At 34.3% G+C, this 5,357-nt stretch overlaps 1 long non-coding RNA gene across 1 annotated transcript; it reads right to left on the bottom strand.

Annotated features, from left to right (window-relative positions):
• Positions 1-501: 501 nt before the first annotated feature.
• Positions 502-855, bottom strand: LOC138857461 (uncharacterized). The gene is made up of 2 exons (XR_011396553.1): positions 756-855; positions 502-688 (listed from the first exon to the last, which is right to left on the bottom strand). It is a non-coding gene; the product is annotated as an uncharacterized lncRNA (long non-coding RNA).
• Between the last annotated feature and the right edge of the window lie 4,502 nt (positions 856-5,357).

The raw sequence follows: 5,357 nt of genomic DNA, 5'->3' as shown, positions 1-5,357 counted from the left end.
TGTTAATGTGGGGTAAGTCCATTCAAATTTTCAAAATGAAAAGGAAAGTCAAAGTCAAGTTCAGTCCCGTTACATCCAACCACACCAATGCACATGAGTATTTATAAATGCATACACTATATACATGTGTGTGTATAGACAAATATATTTGTATACATTTGGTTTGCATTCTATTTATAATCGTATACCCTACGAGAACAGTGACAGTCATCTGACCAGTAATATGACAGTCACAGCTGAAAAATTTTGTCAGCGCGCAGAATAAAGTTTCTATCATATTCTTAAGAGCCTTGTGCAAAATGATGTAAGCAACGTATGTGTGTGAGTTAGCATCTTTCTTCAACACATGGGTATTCGGAATAGATTCTGAGTCGTTGCTGCCCATAAATACATCAAAACTGAATATTGTCAGTTATGACTGAAAAGCTATCGTAGCTGCCACTTGTCAGTTATGACTGTAAATCTATCACAAGTAAAAATTCTTTTGCGCAGTAGATAATATAATTTTTACTTCTTTAATAAATTTTAAACTTTTAATCAAAATTAGTTATAATAATATACATAAATATAAAAAGGAATGCAACAAAAAATATAATTAAATAATAAAATATGAAAAGAAATTTTCACTTGATTCCATCTCCTCCTCTCAATAGCTCTGCGTGCGTCTTTCGCCAATCAGTGGATATTTCTGAATTTAAAAATGCCAATGGGATCTAACTGAATATATAGTTTTATTTGAAACTTATTTAACTTACGTATGTATATATATTACAGGTACATTTGACTCTCTTTCATAAAAATGTATATTTTTAACACCAAGCCCAAAAGAGTTTTTGAAGCGTGCAACACTTTTCGTTTGTGGCAAGAAGAACAGTAAAATTGTTTTTCGTAGTTGTTGAGAAACTTATATGAAAGTTTAGCATCCCTTTTTGACAGGGTTGCTTTTGCGCAAAGAGATAAGTGTTGAAAAATGATGATTAGTGTTGATAAGCGTTTTTTTTTACAACCATTTGCATTGACAGTCATTTTACTATTTATTTGTCTGTCAGTGGTGACAGTACTAAAGCATTCAGCTATTTCATTCTTACACACGTAAGCAATATAAATAGAATATGTCTCTGTTTAACAATAACAGCGACGGTCAGTTGATAAGAAAACTGTCCTTTTAACCTAAACAAGTAAGGAAGGGCTAAGTTCGGCTATAACCGAACATTTTATACTCTCGCAAAATTAAATGGTATACTCGTTTTAGATTTCTTTGTGGATCTTGTCGCTTTGTTCTATGTTGACCGATATTTTCGGTAAAAAGTCAACTATAGGCACTGGGGTCCACATATTCAGTACCTAGGGGCTTTTGATTCGATTTAGAAAAATTTTGGTCACAAGGTGGCATACTTTAAACGCATTATTCACGCAAAGTTTTACAGCGATTCAATCATTGTTGCTTGATTTGGATACTGGAAAGTGAAAGAATCAAATGGAATTTAAAATGGTGTTATATGGGAAATAGGCGTGCTTGTAGTCCGATTTCGCCCATTTTCGCACTATAACATAGAAATATGTTAGATAAAATTCCATGACTCTGGCGTGTTTAGTGCTTGATTTATCGCGCTTTTAGTAGTTTTTAACAGTACCGTTATGTGGGGAGTGGGCGGGGTTGTCACCCGATTTCACCCATTTTCACACCGTAGATAGGTGCTAAAAACATTCATTCTCAGAGAATTTTGTTATTATAGCTTTAGTAGCTTAGGAGATATGCACATTAAACCTATTAGAGGCGGAACCACGCCCACTTTTAAAAAAAATGTTAACCGCAGATGCCCCTCCCTAATGCTTAGTTATGACAATTTATTTGTTTTTGATTAGTGGCGTTTTGTGGGCGTGGCAGTGGTCCGATTACGTCCATCTGCAATACCAACCGTCTTACGGTATTAAGAAACATGTATACCAAGTTTCATAAAGATATCTCAATTTTTCATCCTGGTCAGTTATATATATAACCTTATATCTAACTCAATTAGTTTTAGGTGATACAAACAACCGTTAGGTGAACAAAACTATTATACTCTGTAGCAACAGGTTGCGAGAGTATAAAAAAACTAAAAGACACGCTTTTAAACCTCTTATTCCTTTTATTTGGCAATTGGTCAAACATGCCTTGTTATCCCCCTGGTTATTTACCTCCTCAACAAAATTAACTAACTGCACATGTCCGAATAACTTGGTATGAGCATATATGTATATTCTATGTGCATATGGCTCTTCACATGAATACGTGCATTCATGTACATACATACATCTGTGGAGATAAATGCCACAACCACCGTATCCTCATAGTTAATATTCTAATCCACTACGCATCAACGGCACGCAACATTCGATATGATCCCTCGCAAATATATTGTGTGGCACAAATTTTTATTATGCAAAATTTGAGGTATTGTGCCCAAAAGTACTGTATAAATAAAAGTGGACGAGTGTGGCGTAAGTATTGTACTTTTATGCAAATAGCAAAAACATGGATTATTTGTCCTCCAGCAATTAATATTTGGGCGGGTGCAATTGAACGTTTGCATTTGGCTTGTTAGTTTGTGTTCGAACGTTGTGATCGTTTGTGCAATTTCCCAAATATCAATTGAACAGCAACAAAGCAGGGGAAATTTTGCACGCTTGTCTGCGTCTTGTGAATTTCGCACTAAATAATTGAATCCCAGCGATTTGTTCGTTTTGATAAATGCTGCCACGCTGCTGCGTAAACAATTTGCATAGAAGCGTTTTGTTCGTTGAGATCATATCAAACCGTAAAGGTCAGTGGCGAGTAAATGAGCTGCAGGTATTTGCTTACATATGTGCGTATATTGCTGTTTTTTTTTATCTTCATTGTTGGTATTGTTGTGATTTATTTGAAAACTCGGTGTTTTGTGCTGTGGATCGAAAACCTAAAAAAATTGGAGATGTTATTTATTTACTGGAGACTACGATATTCGCAAAGAAGTCATCCAGGTCTTGTGAGTTTTTATATTCTTGCAACATGTTGCTACAGAGCATAATAGTTTTGTTTACCTAACGGTTGTTTGTATCACCAAAAAATAATCGAGTTAGATATACAAGTACATATATAAATGATCAGTATAAGTCGAGTTGAAATCTGATGGTGGTGCTGTCTGTCCGTCCGTCCGCCCGTCTGCAAGCTGTAACTTAAGTAAAAATTAAGATATCTTGATGAAACTCAGTACACATGTTTCTTGGCAAAAAAATAAGGGCGAGTTCGTTGATGAGCGTAATCGGACCTCTGTCACGCCCACAAAACGCCATTAATCGAAAACGTATAAAGTGCCATAACTAAGCCGTAAATTAAGATACAGAACTCAAATTGGGCACAACGAATTACATTAAGTAGGGTCTGTAGTTTGAGAATCTTTAAAGAGTGAGCGTGGCCACGCCCACTAATAAGTCCATTGCATATATCTTTCAAACCAATAGAGTTATATCAACCAAATTTGCATATGACAAATTCTGTCAACCCTTCTTATGATAGTGTGAAAATATGTGAAATCGGATTATAACCCCGCCCACGCCCCATATAACGGTATTATTAAAAACTATTTAAAGTTTGATAAATCAATAACTAAAAGCGTCAGAAACATACAATTTTACATCTAGGATGGTACAAGAGGGCTTTATAGGAGACGGTGTCAAAATTGGACGATGGGCGTGACACCGCTCACTTTTAGGTGAAACCGCATATCTCAGGAAATGCTCTACAGATTTCAACTAAATTCCGTATATTACATAATTCTCACATTCCTATGTTACAGTCCGAAAATGGAAGAATGGACTAAAACTACGCCTACTCCCATATAACCCAATTTTAAATTCCATCTGATATTTCACATTCCAGTCTACAAATAAAGCACCAAATAATATAACGGAATAAGACTTTGTACGAATAATCCCTCTAAAGTGTTCCACTTTATGACCAAAAACTGTTCAAATCGAACCAAAAGTGTTCAAGTCCCTATGTGTCGAATATGTGTATACCAGTGCCTATTGTAGACTTTTTACCGAAAATATCGGTCAATGTGTGAGATATATAATTGAAATTTGGACATACTCCTTTCCTAATAACATTATGTCCGAATGTTAAAAATGGGTTGAATCGGGTCAATACTTCCTTTAGCCCCCATATACTTAATATAAAGATTTTCAAACTTCCGCATATATCGGCCAATATGTGAGTTATCTTAACAAAAATTAGAGGGTGTGTTTTTCTGATAACAGGGTATCTTCGCACCTACAATGGATAAAATTGGGTGAAAACTGAACCTAGCCCCCATATAACTAATATCAGGATTTTCAAACATCTTTGTACTTATGTATATTAGTGATAGTATGTGAGGAGCCTTAATGAAACTCAGGGAGCATTTTATTAGTACGTGGCATGTTATTAGTATGTGGTATGGACAAAAATAGATTAAATCGGGTCAATAATTTCCACTTGACTTTAAACCGTTCAGATTTTTCAAAATGTAATATTTTAATGAAATTAAATGAACAAGAAATTATGTGGCTAAGCGTTGAATTAGAATGGAATTAGTATAGACCATAGTCTAAACTTTATATCCCTAATATAATGAATTCCGATCTTCTGGTTGACGTTTTCCACATCAACTCAATGTATAATAAAATTAATTTCTTAGGTTAAATTGATATCACATGTATCTCATATGAAGCTGCTTTTAATATAATTTTGGCTGACGCGAACTAAAATATAGCAGAAAAATTAAGTCTAAGTAAATGATATTTTATATAAGTGAAGAAGATACCAAATTTGATTGTCAGTTATTCTCGATTTCTTCGAATAATGACCGCTAAACTCTTTCTCAACATTTTTTAATATAAAATTGTGCCTTAAGGGATTTGATTCGTGCAAGTTGCAAAAGTATAAAACGTTCGGGTACACCCGAACTTAGCCCTTTTTACTTGTTAGTAGTAACTTTTTTGGAAGCAGTTATAAAGGGTTTTCCAATGAGAGTGATATCATTTAAAAAAAAATAATTGTTAGAAATTCAAATGTTTTTTATTTAATGTGAAGTACAATCGATACAATTAAGTTCTGTATATAAATGGCCTTCACGACTTCTTTTACAGGAACGAATTCGATGACCCCATTTTTCGAGTACTTTTTCCATTAAAACAAGTCGTATGTTATGAAACGCACGTTCAATATTGACTTCTAAAGCTTAAAGAGAGAGTCTGGTTTATTGCTAAATACCAATCATTTCAAATAATCCCACAAGAACTAGTTTAATGGTGTTAAATCATAACTTCTTTGAGGTCATTCAATGTCACAATTT

The sequence above is a fragment of the Bactrocera oleae genome, chromosome 5, assembly GCF_042242935.1.
Source record: "Bactrocera oleae isolate idBacOlea1 chromosome 5, idBacOlea1, whole genome shotgun sequence".
Classification (NCBI taxonomy): Eukaryota; Metazoa; Arthropoda; class Insecta; order Diptera; family Tephritidae; genus Bactrocera; species Bactrocera oleae.
This window is presented reverse-complemented; position numbering and strand designations above follow the sequence as displayed.